Source organism: Caretta caretta, chromosome 8 (assembly GCF_965140235.1).
Source record: "Caretta caretta isolate rCarCar2 chromosome 8, rCarCar1.hap1, whole genome shotgun sequence".
Taxonomy (NCBI): domain Eukaryota; kingdom Metazoa; phylum Chordata; order Testudines; family Cheloniidae; genus Caretta; species Caretta caretta.
Window position 1 is genome coordinate 17,288,306 of NC_134213.1, and position 21,440 is coordinate 17,309,745.

Below are 21,440 nucleotides of genomic sequence, written 5' to 3' on the forward strand. Positions count from 1 at the left end.
TTTGACTAAAGTACTGGATATCACCACTGCTATGAGTCTGTTTTCCCCTCCCACTCCTTGTTGTACGCTCTCTTCTCCCAGTCCTGTGGTACCAGGTAGTCCAATTTAGTGACTCAGGATTGGTGACAAGACAAAGAGGGGAGTGGTAAATTCGCACTGAAAGGAGGGGTGGGGGGAAAGGTGTGAGAGAGTCTGATAGATGTAGGATAGAAGGAGAGCTTCTCAAACTTAACAGTGTTCCTCCTCAGTCACTTTGACATTGAAGAAAATAAAATGCAAGAACAACAACTTCATGTGGAAGCAGGCAATGAATAGAAAAATGAATCTCACTATCAATTTATTACTGTGACCTGCCTGTACAGAGAGAGAGTCCAATTTATAAAGACATATGTGTGCTGCTCATGAATACTGCTCCTCCTCCCACCTTTAATCCATTAATAATGACATTTTTCAAGCTACTAGGAACACTGAAATAAAGGGCATTTTTAGAAGTAGCACAAAAGGGAACTTTTCTTGGAAAAGCAATAGGTGAGCAAGGGTGGCTGTGACCTTGAGTTCTAATGCAGTATGGGGAGGCAGAGAAGCATAGGGGTTGTTGTACAAACTCTATTGTGCTGGGTTATATAAAGATTCTGCTGTTCAACAGCCTTGGTGACACAGACTCCTGTATGGAAGCTGATTTTTAACAAAAACAAATACTCTTACAAATATTAATGGTGTTAGTCACCACTTGGATGTTATTGTTAAATAGTCCTCATTAGACCATTCAAGAACATCACTTGCTTGTCCTCATTCTCTAGCAAGATTATTAGCAGCTTGATTCTGCAAGGTGCTGATTGCTGTGTCCAGCAATGCACTTAAGTATGTGCTTAACTTCATGCATGTGTGTAGTCCTATTGAAGTCAATGGGACTACCAAGTGCTCAAAGTTAAACAGATACTTAAGTGTTTTGCTGGTTCAGGGACAAAATGATGAGCACCTTGCAGGACCAAGCCCTAAAGCACTGCTATAATTCTCACCAGTTGGAGTGCTGAGAGTGTTAGCTATGCAGTTTCCCAGCAGGATCACTTCACATCATAATCTGGTTAGATAAGGGTGGAAACAAAGAGTCTTCTCAAGGTTTTGCTAATTTGTTAATCCACTAAATGATATCCTTGCTGCAGCCTATCATCTTCAGTGATCGGTACTGCTAGGTCAGGTCAGTACAGCTGAAGGGAATTGATTTGTCTTGCCTCGCTAGCACATTCATGTGTAAGACTTCACATCCAGGGCAGTTTAATTTTGAAGAATAATAGGACAGCAGCTGCAACTGGGATTTTGACAAGACTTTTTTTTTTTTTGTCATTTCAAGTATGTTTTGAGTTGATAGTAGTTAATGCATCTGACTTAAGTTCAAAAGCAGCACCTACGCTGTACGGCTGGTTAGTTGTAACTCAGTATTTGTGATTCAGCACAACTGTAAGATTTGCAGCATACTGTTGCTAAATTCTGTGTCCTCAACCTCCCCAACAACTTTCTTCTTAAAAAAAATACCAAAAAAACCCCAACTAAAACAAAAACACCATTTCAGGCACATTCTTTTTCTAGAGGAGAACTAGCAAAAGAGAGAGAGAGAAAAAAATATAATTAAGTAAAATAGCTAGTTTCTCTCTCTCTCTCTGCACACAATAGGTAAGGCAGTCATTTCTGGCCAGCCACAGCAGACAGAATTCTAAAAATTTGATGGAAAAGACCTGTTAAGTCCTCATGCCTCAAATCCTAGATTATAAAATGGGGGGAGGGGGAGTTTTGAGGGGAAGGGGGTTTACTATTTGTCTGTACAGGAGCTAGTATAATGGAGTCCTGATCCTTGACTGGGTTTACTAACTACTACCATAATACCACAACTACTACTAACAGTCCATGCTCTGACAGTACCCTACAGTATAATTTTAGTTCTTTGTCCAGCCAGATTTTAAATGATCCCCATTGTGGAGCTCCAGCTGCTTCTCCTGGCAAATTCTCTCCTCCTGATGACCATTGATCTTCATTTATAATTTTCTTTAATTGATTTTATTTAGAGGTGCACAGTGCATCCAAAAGATGAAAATCCTAATCAAGCATTTGTGTTGTTGTAGTTTCTCTATTTATCTAGGTTCTCTCATATGACAACCATCACCATGGTATCTGGGTACCAGTTCAAACTGGTTAGGAGATTAAAATTCTGAAGATATGCCTGAAGATATTCTGACAGTCACTGGACGTCAAATGTCTGACTTGTTATGGAGTGTGGATATATGAGGGTGACAGGGAAATTACAAAACTGAGTTTCAAATAATATTTTACAAAGTGCTCTTCAAAAGAAAGGTAAAACAATCCATAATTGATTTACTTTTAAAATTTCAGTTGTCATAATTTGATGTACATCTTTAAGTGGTGCCTCTTATTCTTTGTCCTATATTTAGAACTCTTGTTACCATAATGACATAATACATTTTATCATATAGAAAACTTATTTTAATGAGTTTGTTCTTGAGTGTTTAGAGTATGTAGGAGATCGTAGGCCGAATGCTATCATAGAATCATAGAATCTCAGGGTTGGAAGGGACCTCAGGAGGTCATCTAGTCCAACCCCCTGCTCAAAGCAGGACCAATCCCCAACTAAATCATCCCAGCCAGGGCTTTGTCAAGCCTGACTTTAAAAACCTCAAAGGAAGGAGATTCCACCACCTCCCTAGGTAACGCATTCTAGTGCTTCACCATCCTCCTAGTGAAAAAGTTTTTCCTAATATCCAACCTGAACCTCCCCCCTACTGCAACTTGAGACCATTACTCCTTACTCTGTTATCTGCTACCACTGAACAGTCTAGATCCATCCTCTTTGGAACCCCCTTTCAGGTATCTGAAAGCAGCTGTCAAATCCCCCCTCATTCTTCTCTTCTGCAGACTAAACAATCCCAGTTCCCTCAGCCTCACCTCATAAATCATGTGTTCCAGTCCCCTAATTATTTTTGTTGCCCTCTGCTGGACGCTTTCCAATTTTTCCACATCCTTCTTGTAGTTTGGGGCCCAAAACTGGACACAGTACTCCAGATGAGGCCTCACCAATGTCGAATAGAGGGGAATCATAGAATCATAGAATATCAGGGTTGGAAGGGACCTCAGGAGGTCATCTAGTCCAACCCCCTGCTCAAAGCAGGACCAATCCCCAATTTTTGCCCCAGATCCCTAAATGGCCCCCTCAAGGATTGAACTCACAACCCTGGGTTTAGCAGGCCAATGCTCAAACCACTGATCACGTCCCTCGATCTGCTGGCAATGCCCCTACTTATACAGCCCAAAATGCCATTGGCCTTCTTGGCAACAAGGGCACACTGTTGACTCATAGCCAGCTTCTCGTCCACTGTAACCCCTAGGTCCTTTTCTGCAGAACTGCTGCCTAGCCATTCGATCCCTCGTCAGTAGCACTGCATGGGATTCTTCTGTCCTAAGTGCAGGACTCTGCATTTGTCCTTGTTGAACCTCATCAGATTTCTTTTGGGCCAATCCTCTAATTTGTCTAGGGCCCTCTGTATCCTATCCCTACCCTCCAGCATATGTACCACTCCTCCCAGTTTAGTGTCATCTGCAAACTTGCTAAGGGTGCAGTCCACACCATCCTCCAGATCATTAATGACGATATTGAACAAACCTGGCCCCAGGACTGACCCTTGGGGCACTCCGCTTGATACCGGTTGCCAATTAGACATGGAGCCATTGAAGGAGATGTGTGTTGCATATTCTGATTTATCTTTAGGTGTACCTGGTACCAGAATCAAAGGGGAAGTGTAATGTGAGGTCAGGGATGGAAAGAAATGCAAGAAACAGAAGTCACGGTTAAGCACACAGTCTCCTAACTAGCAACATTGCAGGGGTAACAGAGCCCGACGGAATGCTGGATATGCTGAGAATGAATAGATTAGAGAAGCTGCAAGCCAAAAGAGGCCATGTAATCAGTAGGGTTGCCAACCCTCCAGGATTGTCCTGGGGTCTCCAGGAATTAAAGATTAATATTTAATTTGAAGATTATGTCATGTGATGAAACCTCTAGGAATACATCCAAGTAAAATTGGCATCCTTAGTAATCAGTAGGGTCTCAATTCAGAGTCCTTGAAATGCTGTATGTAAAAGTAAGTGCCTGATGATGCAAAGTGCTATCTGCTTTTCGTAAGATGTTAAACCCTCACATCTTATTGAATTTAGTGGAAGTTGAAGGTGCTCAGCATCTGGCAGGATTTGGCTCAGAAAGAGTGCATGGGTTAAAATGAAACTCACCAACTGTAGGTGGTAGGGTTTGCAGACAGACATTCAAAACCAATGTGCTGCCCGTTTATTTCTGGCCTATTTGATCTCTTCTGTATATTTTTCTATCTCCTGAAGTTCTAATGTTTTATTCTAAAAAATAATAATAACTAATAGTCAGTGGCAGTAGCCCAGTTCTCCTGGGCAACCCTGCAATTGCAAATCAGCACGCAAAACCACTTCATAATAAAAACAAACAGCATACACAGCTTAAGACTCCTGAGTACTCCTAACAAACCAGTATTCAACTGAATTTAAATAGATTTTGGTTTCAAGCAACTGAAGAGCTATCATTAAGAGTGAAAATAAATATTTAAAATTATGGAAAGCATCTTGATGGTTTTCTTTGAAACCTAACTTTAAGGATCCACTGCATTTTTTTTTAAAGCTGCTACCTTCAAGTCAGTTCTTGTATGGCATATTAATTACGTCCAGAAGTAGCACAGAAATGTTATTCCTCAAGGAAGAAGGTGTGGGAACTCAGTTGAAAATAGAGCTATCATATACAGGCAGTGCCCTCACTGAATTCCTCCTTTTTATAGAGCAGAAAAGATTTTGGTTTGAGAGCATATTGAACCTTTATCATGCTCAGGATAACAAAGTGTAGTTGTCAAGGTTCCTCCCCCACTCTGAACTCTAGGGTACAGATGTGGGGACCTGCATGAAAAAACCCCCTAAGCTTATCTTTACCAGCTTAGGTCAAAACTTCCCCAAGGTACAAAATATTACACCCGTTATCCTTGGAATGGCCGCTACCACCACCAAACTAATACTGGTTACTGGGGAAGAGCTGTTTGGACGCGTCTTTCCCCCCAAAATACTTCCCAAAACCTTGCACCCCACTTCCTGGACAAGGTTTGGTAAAAAGCCTCACCAATTTGCCTAGGTGACTACAGACCCAGACCCTTGGATCTGAAGAACAATGAACAATCCTCCCAACACTTGCACCCCCCCTTTCCTGGGAAATGTTGGATAAAAAGCCTCACCAATTTGCATAGGTGACCACAGACCCAAACCCTTGGATCTGAGAACAATGAAAAAGCATTCAGTGTTTTACAAGAAGACTTTTAATAAAAATAGCAGTAAATAGAAATAAAGAAATCCCCCCTGTAAAATCAGGATGGTAGATATCTTACAGGGTAATTAGATTCAAAAACATAGAGAACCCCTCTAGGCAAAACCTTAAGTTACAAAAAAGATACACAGACAGAAATAGTTATTCTATTCAGCACAATTCTTTTCTCAGCCATTTAAAGAAATCATAATCTAACACATACCTAGCTAGATTACTTACTAAAAGTTCTAAGACTCCATTCCTGTTCTGTCTCTGGCAAGAGCAGCACACAGACAGACACAAAACCTTTGTTTGTCTCCCTCCTCCCAGCTTTTGAAAGTATCTTGTCTCCTCATTGGTCATTTTGGTCAGGTGCCAGCGAGGTTACCTTTAGCTTCTTAACCCTTTACAGGTGAGAGGAGCTTTCCCCTGGCCAGGAGGGATTTCAAAGGGGTTTACCCTTCCCTTTATATTTATGACACGCCCCCCAAATCTCAGCTAGGGTGAAACACTGGCTGGGATTTCTTCCTGGAGCTCTAGGAAAAACAGAGTTAAGAAGACACATGCATCTCTAAATATACTACCAAGTACATAAAGACTAACAATATTTTCCACATCTCAAGGACGATTTTAACCAGTTGATTCTGGGAAACTTTCACGGGAGAGTGCATCAGCCACTTTGTTAGAAGCTCCTGAGATGTGTTGGATGTCGAAATCAAAATCTTGGAGAGCTAAACTCCACCGAAGAAGTTTTTTGTTAGTTTCTTTGACGGTGTGAAGCCACTTCAGTGCAACATGGTCGGTTTGCAGGTGGAAACGCCGTCCCCAAACATATGGGCGTAGCTTTTCCAGAGCGTAGACAATGGCGTAACATTCTTTTTCAGTGACTGACCAGTTGCTTTCCCTCTCAGACAGTTTTTTGCTGAGAAACACTACAGGGTGGAATTCTTGATCAGGTCCTTTCTGCATTAAAACTGCTCCCACACCACGCTCGGACGCATCTGTGGTTACAAGGAACGGTTTGTCAAAGTCTGGGGCCCTTAGTACAGGGTCAGACATGAGTGTCGCTTTAAGCTTGTTAAAGGCCTTCTGACACTTTCCGGTCCACTGAACAGCATTTGGCTGTTTCTTTTTGGTTAGGTCTGTCAGTGGGGCAGCGATTTGGCTGTAGTGCGGTACAAATCGTCTGTAATAACCAGCCAAGCCTAAGAAGGATTGAACCTGTTTCTTTGACTTTGGGACAGGCCACTTTTGGATAGCATCCACTTTGGCCTGTAGGGGGCTGATAGTTCCTTGACCCACCTGGTGTCCAAGGTAAGTCACTCTGTTTAGGCCTATTTGACACTTCTTAGCCTTAACAGTTAGTCCTGCCTCCCTTATGCGCTCAAGGACTTTTTGTAGATGTTCCAGGTGGTCTGCCCAGGAATCCGAAAATATGGCCACATCGTCAAGGTAGGCGACTGCATATTCTCCTAATCCCGCTAGGAGACCATCTACAAGTCTTTGGAAAGTGGCGGGTGCATTTCGCAGCCCGAAAGGGAGTACATTAAATTCATACAGCCCGAGATGTGTGATGAAGGCTGACCTTTCCTTGGCAGATTCATCTAGCGGTACCTGCCAGTACCCCTTGGTTAAGTCCAAGGTAGAGATGAACTGGGCCCGTCCCAGTTTCTCTAATAGTTCATCTGTGCGTGGCATTGGATAGTTGTCTGGGCGAGTTACAGCATTTAGTTTACGGTAGTCCACGCAAAAACGTATTTCCCCATCTGGTTTGGGAACTAGAACCACTGGAGATGCCCATGCACTTTCAGAGGGGCGGATTACACCCATCTGTAACATATCCTGGATCTCCCGTTCTATAGCAGTTTTAGCTTGAGGAGACACCCGGTAAGGTTGGACCCTAATTGGGTGAGCATTACCTGTGTCAATGGAGTGGTATGCCCGTTCAGTCAGTCCTGGGGTGGCTGAGAACGTTGGCGCGTAGCTAGTGCACAGCTCCTGGATCTGCTGTCGCTGCATACGCCCAAGGGTCATGGAGAGTTTCACCTCTTCCACACCACCAGCACATTTCCCTTCGTAGTAAACACCTTCAGGCCACTCAGCGTCGTCTCCTCCCTGGGCTGTAAACTGACAAACCTTTAATTCTCTGGAATAAAAGGGCTTTAAAGAATTAACATGGTACACCTTAGGCTTTCGGTTGGAGGTGGGGAATGCTATGAGATAATTAACAGCTCCCAGGCGCTCCTGGACCGTGAATGGCCCTTCCCACGATGCTTCCATTTTATGGGCCTGGAGCGCCCTTAAGACCATGACCTGGTCTCCTACTTTGAAGGAACGCTCTCTGGCATGTTTATCATACCAGGCTTTTTGTTCTTTTTGAGCATCCTGTAAGTTTTCTCTAGCAAGGGCTAAAGAGGTTCGGAGGGTGTTTTGTAGGTTGGTTACAAAGTCCAGAATGTTAGTTCCTGGAGAAGGTGTAAATCCCTCCCATTGCTGCTTCACCAACTGCAATGGCCCCTTAACCTCACGGCCATATACAAGTTCAAATGGGGAAAACCCTAAACTGGGATGTGGTACAGCTCTGTAGGCAAAGAGCAACTGCTGCAACACTAGGTCCCAATCATTGGAGTGCTCATTTACGAATTTACGTATCATGGCCCCCAAAGTTCCATTAAACTTCTCCACCATGCCATTTGTTTGATGATGGTAAGGAGTGGCAACCAAGTGATTTACCCCATGAGCTTCCCAAAGGTTTTTCATAGTTCCTGCCAGGAAATTAGTCCCTGCATCGGTGAGGATGTCGGAGGGCCAACCTACCCTGGCAAAAATGTCTGCTAGTGCCTGGCACACACTTTTAGCCCTGGTGTTGCTTAGAGCTACTGCTTCCGGCCATCGGGTGGCAAAATCCATGAAAGTCAGTATGTACTGCTTTCCTCTGGGTGTCTTTTTCGGAAAAGGACCCAGAATATCCACAGCTACTCGCTGAAATGGAACTTCAATGATGGGGAGTGGCTGGAGAGGGGCTTTGACCTGGTCTTGGGGTTTTCCCACTCTTTGGCACACCTCACAAGACTGGACATAGGTAGAAACATCCTTGCCCATTCCCTCCCAGTGGAATGACCCCCCCAAACGGTCTTTGGTCCTGTTCACCCCAGCATGGCCACTAGGGTGATCATGGGCTAAGCTCAAGAGCTTGGCCCGGTATTTAGTTGGAACTACCAACTGTCTCTGAGGATGCCAGTCTTCCTGGTGTCCACCAGAAAGAGTTTCCTTGTATAAAAGTCCTCTTTCTACAACAAACCTGGATCGATTAGAAGAGCTGAGAGGCGGTGGGTTGCTCCGTGCCGCCGTCCAAGCTCTCTGGAGGCTTTCATCTGCTTCCTGTTCGGTCTGGAACTGTTCCCTTGATGCTGGAGACATCAGTTCCTCATGGGATTGTGGACCTAGGCTTGGTCCCTCTGGAAGCGATATAGGGGATGGAGCTGTTTCTGTTGACTGTGAACCGCTCTCCGCTGGTGCACTATGTTGGGATTCAGGCTCCGGCTGAGCCTCTTGGGTCGGGTTATCGGCTGCTGCCAGTTCAGGTTCGGTGGGGCCCTCTGTTGTTGAGGTTGCAAGTACTGGATTCAGTGCTGACACGGGGTCTGGTGTTGGTTGTTCGGCTGGTTCCGGTTCTGGGACTGGTTCCGTCTGGGTCTCTGGGACTGGATCCACTACTGCTGTTGTAGACATTGGCGTGGGGTCCAGGTCCATCACCTCTGACTGGGTCCTGATAGAAGTTTCCGGAACAGAGCTAGGCCTCACGGCTTGTTTAGCCTGGCTGCGGGTGACCATTCCCACCCTCTTGGCCTGCTTCACATGATTGGCCAAGTCTTCCCCCAACAGCATGGGGATGGGATAATCATCATAGACTGCAAAAGTCCACATTCCTGACCAGCCCTTGTACTGGACAGGCAACTTGGCTGTAGGCAAATTGAAAGAGTTGGACTTGAAGGGTTGAATCGTCACTTGGATCTCTGGGTTGATTAAATTGGGGTCCACTAAGGAAGCATGGATAGCTGACACTTGTGCTCCGGTGTCCCTCCACGCGGTGACCTTCTTCCCGCCCACACTCACAGTTTCCCTCCGCTCCAAGGGTATCTGGGAGGTATCTGGGCCTGTGGACCTCTGGTGTGATTCCGGTGCAATGAACTGTAATCTGTTGGGGTTCTTGGGGCAGTTGGCCTTTACATGCCCCAGCTCGTTACATTTAAAACATCGTCCAGCTGATGGGTCACTGGGGCGAGGAGGGCTGCTGGAGAACGGGGTGGTGGGACGATAAGGGGTCTGGAGGGCTCTTTGGGAGGTAGGTGGGGCTTTGGGCGGCCCCCGGTAATAGGGTGTGGTCTGGGGTGGTCCCTTCTGGTCTCCGCTCCAACTGCGACCAGTTTTCTTCTCCTCTGCCACCTCCACCCATCTGGCTCCAATCTCTCCTGCCTCGATTACAGTTTTGGGCTTCCCGTCTAGGATGTATCTTTCTATTTCCTCAGGAACACCCTCTAAGAATTGTTCCATTTGCATTAGGAAGGGCAAATTTACTGGAGATTCAACACTTGCTCCTGATATCCAGGCATCCCAATGTTTCACAATGTGGTAGGCATGTCGGGTAAATGACATGTCTGGTTTCCACCTTAGGGCTCTGAACCTCCGACGAGACTGCTCGGGTGTTATCCCCATTCTGACTCTCGCCTTGGATTTAAACAGTTCATACTTGTTCATGTGTTCTTTAGGCATTTCAGCTGCCACCTCAGCTAAGGGTCCACTGAGCTGCGGCCTCAGCTCTACCATGTATTGGTCAGTAGAGATGTTGTACCCAAGGCAGGCCCTTTCAAAGTTTTCTAAGAAGGCCTCAGTATCATCACCTGCCTTGTAGGTGGGGAACTTTCTGGGATGGGAAGTGGTACCTGGAGAAGGATTGCTAGGGTTTGTTGGTATATTCTGCTGGGCCTTTATCCTCTCCACCTCCTCCACATGCTTCCTCTCTTTTTCCTTCTCCTCCTCCACATGCTTCCTCTCTTTTTCCTTCTCCTCCTCCACATGCTTCCTCTCTTTTTCCTTCTCCTCCTCCACATGCTTCCTTGCCTCCATTTCCCTCTTGTGGGCAGCCTCCTGTACCTCCTTCTCCAGCCGCATGAGTTCTATCTGTCTTTCATGTTCCCTTTGTCTTTCCTCAGCCTGAAATTTGGCTAATTCCAGCTGTAGTTGAGCTGAGGATTTGGTCATTCTAACCTCTCTGTTTTTAACTAACTTTACACCTGAGGTTTAGAAATAAACAAACAAAACTTGGCTGTAAAATTTTGCTGTGCTGCAATAGAATACCTATTCTCTGATAGTGATTGTCAGCCTACAGAAAAAGACAATTCCCTTGTCTCTGCTCTGGGCCCAAATTAAAGCAAAAAACCTCCAACTACTTGGAAACCTGCTTACCCAGCCCAAAGAAAAAGCAAATGGGTAGAACACACACCCCCTATTTACTTTTAGGAAGAAAAGAAAAAAAAACCTCTGGATTGGAAGATTTCCCTGCAGGAGTTAAGTACCCTGCCTCCAGGCAAAAAAAAAACCTGCAATTCACAAGATAATCCCCTTTTGTCTCTGCTTGGCCACAAAGCAGAGAGAAACCAAGCTGCTTTCAGTTTCAAAGCTGCTTTCTGGACTTTCTTTCCAAAGAAAAAAAAATTTTCCTTTTTAAAATCTGTATTTCTAGTTCAAAAAATCTCAACTGGATCTCAAATGATTTCAGGTTAATCCCACCACTGTGCCACCATGTCAAGGTTCCTCCCCCACTCTGAACTCTAGGGTACAGATGTGGGGACCTGCATGAAAAAACCCCCTAAGCTTATCTTTACCAGCTTAGGTCAAAACTTCCCCAAGGTACAAAATATTACACCCGTTATCCTTGGAATGGCCGCTACCACCACCAAACTAATACTGGTTACTGGGGAAGAGCTGTTTGGACGCGTCTTTCCCCCCAAAATACTTCCCCAAAACCTTGCACCCCACTTCCTGGACAAGGTTTGGTAAAAAGCCTCACCAATTTGCCTAGGTGACTACAGACCCAGACCCTTGGATCTGAAGAACAATGAACAATCCTCCCAACACTTGCACCCCCCCTTTCCTGGGAAATGTTGGATAAAAAGCCTCACCAATTTGCATAGGTGACCACAGACCCAAACCCTTGGATCTGAGAACAATGAAAAAGCATTCAGTGTTTTACAAGAAGACTTTTAATAAAAATAGCAGTAAATAGAAATAAAGAAATCCCCCCTGTAAAATCAGGATGGTAGATATCTTACAGGGTAATTAGATTCAAAAACATAGAGAACCCCTCTAGGCAAAACCTTAAGTTACAAAAAAGATACACAGACAGAAATAGTTATTCTATTCAGCACAATTCTTTTCTCAGCCATTTAAAGAAATCATAATCTAACACATACCTAGCTAGATTACTTACTAAAAGTTCTAAGACTCCATTCCTGTTCTGTCTCTGGCAAGAGCAGCACACAGACAGACACAAAACCTTTGTTTGTCTCCCTCCTCCCAGCTTTTGAAAGTATCTTGTCTCCTCATTGGTCATTTTGGTCAGGTGCCAGCGAGGTTACCTTTAGCTTCTTAACCCTTTACAGGTGAGAGGAGCTTTCCCCTGGCCAGGGGGGATTTCAAAGGGGTTTACCCTTCCCTTTATATTTATGACAGTAGTAGTTAAATGAGTGCAGTTATTGTGTAGACAGATGTAGCAGCTAGTAAAATCAGTCCAACATTTCTTACATGGAGGGAGGGGGAATGTTTGACAGATATCATTATCCCCCTCCACTTTTGTGCGTGTGTGTGTGCGCGTCTGTGACATGTCTTTTTTTCTTCTACTAGAGACTGACAGAGCCTTTAAAGCATGAATGCTGCGTTTTGTGCATACAGACTTTGTTACCCAAAAGCCTATCATTAACCATTTATTATTAAGGTCATCCATCTGATGGGGTAGTGGTACATCTCCTAGTCATTCAGATACATCAGATGGAGATTTCATAATCTACTAACTTTCCAATATCTGGGAATTATTTTTTCTTTCAACTCCTTATGTTTAGGTGTCATGCCAAGAACTGACATACTGCCAGATATATATTAAAAAGTATTAGCAAAGGCTTCTGGAATGCAGAGTGCAGGGCCAAACCTATTTCCTTGCTTCATTTGGAGTTATGTTGTTAAAAATGTTCATGATGAGGCTTTGAATGACAATAGCATACATGTAAATGTTTAATTCATTAAGCAAAAAAGGAGCAGCTCCTCATGAGGGGAGAATTGTATGCTTCAGGCTTAAGTGACCTGACTGCACTCTATAAATCAGACAATGTCCTCAACCAGCTTTAAAATACATCATGTTGAACATTTCAGGAGAAAAATATTTTCATATTGAAGCAGACTTAAAACCAGAATCCTTTTTAGGAATGGTAGGAGAATGTAGGAATTATTATCCCATATGAGATCACCTAGGCCTTGTCTACACTGGACAGTTTATGCGCAGTAAAGCAGCTTTCTGCGTTGTAACTTTGTGCGCTGCACTGTACTCCAAAGGAGAAGGTTGGATATGATACCTGGACATACACAAATCTTTAACTGTCCCGGGACCCCACCTCCTCCTGGGACCCTCCCTTCCCCCATCCGCCTCAGTGCTGATGTGTTTCTTTTTTTGTCTCACTCCTCTGGTTGTTGGTTTTTAATAAAATAATTGTTTTGGTTTGAAAGCAATCTTTATTCCATTAGTTGAAAGCAAACAGAGCCCTGCAAAGCAACAGGCAATTTTCTTACACCTTCATATTGCATCGTCTGCACCAATTACAATCACCTCCTTGCATTACAAGCACTGCACTCCGAGCATAGTGACCAATATTACTGGCTTTCAGCTTCATTTTGCTGCCTCAAGGCATCCCTGATCCTTATGGCCCTGCGCTGCACCCCTCTAATAGCCCTGGTCTCTGGTTGTTCAAATTCAGCCTCCAGGTGCTGAGTTTCAGCGGTCCAGCCCTGGGTGAAGCTTTCACCCTTCCCTTCACAAATATCATGGAGCGTACAGAATACGGCTATAAGCACAGGAATATTGTCATCGGTTAGGTCCAGCCTCCCCTATAGGCAGCGCCAGGAGGCCTTTAAATGGCCAAAAGCACACTCAACAGTCATTTTGCACTTGCTCAGCCTGTTGCTGAACCACTCCTTACTACAGTCAAGGTGCCCCATGTATAACTTCATAAGCCACGGCATTAAGGGGTAGGCAGGGTCTCCCAGGATCACAATGGGCATTTCGAATTCCCTTATGGTGATCTTCTGGTCCAGGAAGAAAGTTCCCACTTGCAGCTTCCTGAATAGGCCAGTGTTTCAAAAGATGCGTGCGTCATGCACCTTTCTGAACCAGCCTGCGTTAATGTCTGTGAAATGCCCATGGTGATCCACAAGCACCTGTGTCGCACCCTAATGCCCAGGGAGTCTCCAGGGAAGGCAGATCAGCATTGTATGCGGCTAACACAGTTGCAAGCATCGCAAAGCATTTTGGGGAGGGTCAAAGATGTGTGAGTGGAGAGTGGAAGTTTCCTTTTCAGAATACAAGAGGTCGGGGGAAGGGGGGTAAAGAAGAAGAGCAGAGAACGGGTTAACTCAACACTTCAGTTAGCTCCATGTGAAGATAAGACGCTGGCCCTGGCCCAAGGTCATGGGCTCGACGAGAAATCAGCAGCTGCCCAGCCGTGAGAAGAGGAGAACTAAGTTGAGTAGAGCTGCAGAGATAGCAGCGAAAACAGAGAGAGCAAATGAGATGGCGACAGCGATTTAATAAAATAATTGTTTTGGTTTGAAAGCAATCTTTATTCCATTAGTTGAAAGCAAACAGAGCCCTGCAAAGCAACAGGCAATTTTGGGGAGGGTCAAAGATGTGTGAGTGGAGAGTGGAAGTTTCCTTTTCAGAATACAAGAGGTCGGGGGAATAGATGAATAGAAGAGAAAACAAAGTCTCTGGAGCCAAAACCGAGGAGGCCACAGCAAGCCGGTTTGGACTGGCACAAAGAGCACCAGAAGCAGAGGTCCCTGAGTGGAATACCCGCCCCCGCAAAGGAGCCCAGGACTTAAAGCCCTCCTGAGAGCTGGAGCAATGCTTTCTTTCTTCCCTGAGTGACATGGGAGCGTTCCCAACACTTTCTGCTGTTATTTTATTAATGACAGGTTTCAGAGTAACAGTTGTGTTAGTCTGTATTTGCAAAAAGAAAAGGAGTACTTGTGGTACCTTAGAGACTAACCAATTTATTTGAGCATAAACTTTCGTGAGCTACAGCTCACTTCATTTTCATGGTTTGTGTGCATAAAAACGTCTTCTGTACTTTCCACAGTATGCATCCGATGAAGTGAGCTGTAGCTCACGAAAGCTTATGCTCAGATAAATTGGTTAGTCTCTAAGGTGCCACAAGTACTCCTTTTATTTTATTAATAAAGCTTTAAAATTTAGACAGTTGGTGTGCCTCATCATCTCCTCCCCAAACAGATCCTGTGGCCCCAGCCTGATCCACTGTGGCCCCAGGCAGATTGGTAACAAAAATCTGTCACACCTGGAGAAACAGAGAAATACCCCTTCTGATTAATGTACTCGGTGGCTAGGTGGTCTGGTGCTAGAATTGGAATATGTGTGCCATCTATCACCCCTCCGCCATTAGGGAAGCCCATTTGTGTAAAGTCATCCACAATGTCATGCACGTTGCCCAGAGTCATGGTCTTTCAGAGCAGGATGCAATTAATGGCCCTGCAAACTTCTGTCAACATGAGTCCAATGGTTGACTTTCCCACTCTGAACTGGTTAGTGACCAATCGGTAGCAGTATAGAGTAGCCAGCTTCCACAGTGCAATCGCCACACACTTCTCCAAAGATAGGGCAGCTCTCATTCTCGTGTCCTTGCACCGCAGGACTGGGGCGAGCTCATCACACAGTCCCATGTATGTGGCTTTCCTCATCCAAAAGTTCTGCAGCCACTGCTTGTTATCCCAGACGTGCATGATGATGTGATCCCACCACTCAGTGCTTTTTTCCTGAGCCCAAAAGCGGCGTTCTGCTGTGGTCAGCACCTCCGGGAATGCCAGAAACAATCTTGTGTCGTAGCTACTATGCGTGGTGAGATCAGTGTCGAACTGCTCTTGCCTTTGAAGTTTAAGGAATAACTCCACTGCCACTCGTGAAGTGTTAGTGAGATCTAGCAGCACATTGGTCAACTGTGCAGGATCCATTCCTGCAGCCCGAAGAGGCAGAGCGCGCAGTACACAAACCATTGAAAGATGGTGCCAAATGCAGATGGAAGCACAGGGATTGCTGCGATGTGAAGCAATGCATCGTGGGGCATTGGGACAGGACCCAGGATGTCCCGCGACACCCCCCGCCTTCCCACAGCTCTTAGCGGCAGAAGAGGAAGAGATGCTCTGTGGGATTGCTGTCCAGAGTGCACTGCTCTGAATACCACTGCAAGTGCCGCAAGTGTGAACACACTATTGTGCAGGCAGCTGTCAGTGTGAACACACAACAGCGATTCCCCTTCAGCGCTCTCTGAGCGCCGCAGTAACTGCTGGCACCTTCACTCTGCTAGTGTAGACCTACCCCTACAGGGGTGTTAATGGGTCACTTCACCTTGAATGGTCCTTTAGAATATGAGCTAACTACTTATACTAAACTAGCTGTTCCACCTTGTATTTTGCTTTCCTGGGCCTGAGGAAGAGCTCTGTGCCACTCAGAAGCTGGTCCAATGAAAGATCCACCTTGTCTCGCTAATATAAAAATGTATGTTGTACGGTTCCTGTGTCTGTAGGTTCAATAAGGGTTTATTATGCACTATAAATAGCTTCTTGTTAGCTCTTAACAGTATTGTCTTCGGCAGTGATGATATAGGAGGATTTAGAAGAAGGGGGGGAAACAATGACGACAAAAAAGTCTCCATATTCACCTAGATATTTGTGCATGCTGCCTGCTAATACTTTTTCAGCTCGTTTTGACTCCCTGTGATAATGCTCACACCCCAGGCCAATTTGAATGAAGAAAGCACAAGACCTGAGACTGGCAATGGGGCAGGGATGGTGCCAAAGCACATGGTAGTGAGCCTGTAAGTAATCGTGGTCTTTATTTCAGCTATTTTAAATGCAGTGATGGCTCTAGGCCAGCGTTTTACGTGGGGCTATAGGATTTGCCTTCGCTGTGCACGTACTCCCTGAGTTCTGAAAGTGTCTGTTCTCCTCTGTGTCTGTCAGTCAGGCTCTTCACTGCATTGCCTGCTTTGAAGCTCCTTTCTACCAGGAAATACACACAGGTGCACAACACAAGTCTGGTCCACTGAAGAGATGGTCCATATGCAGGGAAGAGTTACTTGGTGTGTTAAAATAAAGGCTGGGAGGAGTGAAAAGAATGGGGAAACCATTGCAACAACAATGAATATATAGAGTGGGATCCATAAAGGTACTTCGGACCCAAGTCTCAGGTCTAGACTCCACTGCCATCCACAAACTCCCACTGAACCCTGTAGGTGCTTACATTCACTCCATGCCTAAAGTATCAGCACTGAAGTTCCTTCAGTGCCTAAGTTTCTGCCTCTGGGCATGCACATGGCTGCCTCCCTGTAAGCATCCAGAGGCCTATCTCCCATTGAAGCCCCAGAGTGATTCACAAACTGGGGGAAGATAAAAAGAAAAGGAGGACTTGTGGCACCTTAGAGACTAACAAATTTATTTGAGCATGAGCTTTCGTGAGCTACAGCTCACTTCATCGGATGCATGCAGTGGAAAATACAGTAGGGCGATTTTATATATGCAGAGAACATGAAACAATGGGTGTTACTATACACACTGTAATGAGAGTGATCAGGTAAGGTGAGCTATTATCAGCAGGAGAGAAAAAAAGATAGGCATTCCTCTGCCTAAAATATGTGTAGGGCTCAATGTGGTAGGCAGCTTCTGAGCATGTCTGCCAGATCAGGTCCCGTTCTAAATCTTGCCAGAGGAGGTGGTGGTTGCGGTTCGGCCCACCTTATAACTTTTAGCCTAGTAGAGAGTGCTCTTACCACTGAGCTATGGGATATTCTGGTGGGGGCCTCCCTCAGTCTCTCCCGTTGAAACTGTTTCAGTGCTTCTACCCAAAGGCAGAAACATCACAGCCTGAAGTGAGGAGGAGGCAGTGTTACCAGGGAATAGGAGCTTGGACCGGGAGAACTGGCTTCTAATTCTAGCACACCTGTTTGGTGTCCTTGGGACAAATCTCACCTTCTCGTGGCTGTTTCCCCATGCATGATATGGGGGTGATAATGCATGTGCACTTTGAAGACTCTCCAATGGCTTAACAAAGATAAGAGCGAAGATGTTTATTTTTTAAACATTAGGAGAAATCTCATGTAAGCGTAATGTCACTGAAGTTCATGATTTTTCATTGACTCTCTAAATTTGCAAATCCATTCGCTGTGCTTCTGATTATTATAGTGCTTGAAAGTCAAAATGTTTGCCATGATTTCTCACACTGTTTGATACCTTTATTAGCTTTAAATATAAGAACTTTGGTGTTTAATGTGAAAATACTGAAAGGGTCTGGGTAGGTTAAATACATGAATTTTCCACTTCCGATGACCTGGATTTGCACCGGCAATGGCCATTTGCTTGTTGCATAACTCACCTCACAATTAATCAGAATTGTTCATCTCTGGTGTGAGAGAGGCTGACAATGGAGGTAGCAGGACGTGCTATAGGTCCCGATTTAACTTCAGATATATTGGCTGAGTTGTGTGGGTGGGGAGACAGGAGTGGAGTAATGGTGGGGAGGGTCAGGGTTTGAAAATGAGCAGAGAATTGCTTTGGCAGAGCTGTAGAGGTGACCAAATTAGTAGCACATGTGTTCAGGCCTAGTCTGTTTATATTCCTTTGGGGGAAAACTTGTTTCCTCATGAAACCAACTTCCTATTGAATTACTATGAAAACTAAAGGGGATAGGGTTTAGAGCTTTAGCATGGGGGTATTGAGGATAGGAAAGATACAGATTCTATGCCAGTGCTCTAGTTATTATCCAAAACCTCCTGACTTCAAGATTCTATCCAGTCCGTATTTTCCCCCCAGGTTCTGGAATTCTGCAATGATTCCTTTGAAATTAAGAATGTAAGGAACAAGAAATGGCCAAATGTGATTATTCCAGGGACTGCTTAGAGAGCCAAGTGTAAAAAACAAAACAAAAAGCCACCCTCAAACATATTTCCTGGAAATAAAAATAAAAACAATAAAAAGGGGAGAGAACCAAGTAAGAATATTTCAGAGCCATTTAAGGCACAAAAGAATTAGTGTTCCCTCAGTGAATTCTTCACACACACACACACCACACACACACACTCACACATATAAACAAATGAACAACCTCCCCCCCCCCCCCAAACAAACAAAACCTTATAAATCAATAACTCTATTTCTCCTACAGGGTACAGAAAAAAGAGAATGAAAAATAATAACAATCTCTCTCTTTTTATATATATATAGAAAACTTTCAGATACTATGGTGATGGGGAACTTCTGAATACCTACAAAAGATGCATCAATAGTGATGTATTACCTTTCCTTTCTGCCCCCCAGGAAGTGGTAGAAATTCATGGTTTAGCATATTGAAAAGTAAACTGGACAAAGCACAGTAAAGAACAATCCTGCATTAGCAGGGAGATGGACCAGGTGACTTTAAAAAAGCATTATTTTAAATTGCCAGTGTTTTAAAACCAACCAAGGTTCCAAGCCACCAAATGCATGCTTAGTTTCCCTCATTAGCATAGGCCAACTGAAATCAATGGGCGTCTGTATGTTGGTAAAGTAACTCAAGTACATAAGTCTGTGCAGGACTGGGTGCCTGTGATTAGAAGAACACACAGTAAGAGCAGGATTGCAACTGTGGAACAAATAATAATTTTGCATATTGACAATGATATTTCTGACATTGTATTGCACATAATGTACAGAATGAATGGGATTTATTTTTAATGACAAAATTAGTCAATCTTATGACCTTTAAAAAGCACGACACAGCATTCAAAATATATTATAGCATGAACATTGGGCAATTTTTAATACAGTTTGAATAGTTACGTATCTCATTTATGTATTATTCATGGTGAATAGTAAATTGTTGTAATAACATCTATTTGATTATGAATAAAAGATGAATATCTGGTTTAATGACCTGACAGTTGCAAAAATTAGGTTTATGAACATTTTTATTGCTTTTATTTTTTGATGATGATTGACTCAGTGGCTTTCTGTCACACCCAGACATATACAACATCCTTCCTTGTCTTGCAAAAATGTACAACATTCATTACTCCTGTTAACCTTTCTAAGCACAGGCTCACATAGTCAACAGTGAGCATAGCGTGGGTGCCTGCAACTACCGGTATTTGGCTCCTGATTTTGCAAAGTGCTCCGCCCACATGGAACCCATTGCAGAACTGGATTTATACACTCCCTTTTGCATGCAGTTACCTTATTTGTGTTCACATCAGTGTACTTGTTCTCCTTTTGCTTGCAGTGATTCTCTACCTATGTAACTACGTTGACTTCAGGAGAGTTATTCCTGATTTACATGAGTGAAAGAAGAATCAGGCCCTGGGCATGCAAATGAGAGCTCCTGGAGTGCAACAGGGACATATGTATTTTTGCAGGTATACTTATGAGTCTCAGATTTTAAAATGTGGTGCTCAGTATTTATTCAGTCAGCCTATCCTGCCGCATTCTGTTTTCTCAGGAGGTCTCAATTAAGCCCAATCTTTCTTTGCAAATCAACATTTTCAACTCCATTATATCAACTGCACTGAAATAAACATAACACACAAAGAACAATAATGTTTTTTTGCTAACTGATCTTTTATAACAACTCTGCAAGCATAAGCAGGCTCAGGTGTGTTCTGGGCAAAGTGCCTCTCTGAATCTACCTCTCATTCCTATATATAAATGGGAAGGGAAGGAACAGCTATTTTTAAGGATAAGGCTATGCAAGTCCCTGGTTCTACCCCAAAAACAAGGGTAGGTTTTCTCAGGCCTCAGTGTAATAACTGGATTCTTTCCTTGTGTGGAATTTCTTTGTTCCATTTCATTGCTAAGGTCCTGATACTGAAAACACTCTTCTGTGTGAGTAACTTCATGCACAAAGTAGTCTGACTGAGCGTAATAAGGATATTTGTGGTTGTAACTGTTTGCAGTCTGAGAGCCCCCAAACAGGCTGTAATTCCTAATAGGCATGTAGGAGTCTGCATGTCCATAAACAAATTGTCTTAAGATGTAGGCTGAGGGGATGGGATGGAAGCCAAGGGGAATGCCTTTAGGAAACAAACTTGCTAGATAGAATCCTACTACTGGAGAATATGTGCCTCAGTTCATATCTTCCACAGATTTCTTGGCTACCCTGCAGAAAAATGGGGGAGCCAAGAAATATCTGGGGGCACACACCCCTTCCCTAGCAGCCGGCTTTAGAAAGCAGATCACTGGGGGGGCATGAGAAGGTGTGTCCATGGAAAGATGTTAAGGGGGTGGGGTTGGGTGCCTGCCTGCTCACAATATACTAAAATTGGATCGATACAGAGAAGATTAGCATGGCCCCTGCGCAAGGATGACTCGCAAATTCCTGAAGTGTTCCGGAAAAAAAACCCAAAACCAAGTGAGAGAGACTCACCTTGTTGCTGTGTCCAGGGCTTGGTGTTGTAGGGCCTGTGAAGCAGGCTCTGTCCTGAGGCAGGGCAGAAATGTAACAACTAAGCAGGCAGGCGGCTAATGTTCCCATTGTTAGTTAATTGTTCCCATTCTTAGTCAATTATGGATCCTTTACTTTGCCAGAGTGGCGTAAAGGAGCCTTATTGTAAATGACAGTAACAGACTCCTCAGCTAGGAAGGTCTATATCGGCTTTTCTCGCTTTTTTTCTTGTGCCAGAGAGGCACAATGAATGGGGTAAGATTACAGCCCAGGATCTATTTTACTTATCCATTTAAAAAAAAAATGCAGGACAATGATTAG

General features: G+C 44.2%; 1 non-coding gene across 1 annotated transcript; it reads left to right on the forward strand.

Annotated features, from left to right (window-relative positions):
* Positions 1-20,967: 20,967 nt before the first annotated feature.
* Positions 20,968-21,073, forward strand: LOC125642025 (U6 spliceosomal RNA). Its single transcript, XR_007358234.1, has one exon. It is a non-coding gene; the product is annotated as a U6 spliceosomal RNA (small nuclear RNA).
* The last annotated feature ends 367 nt before the right edge of the window (positions 21,074-21,440 follow it).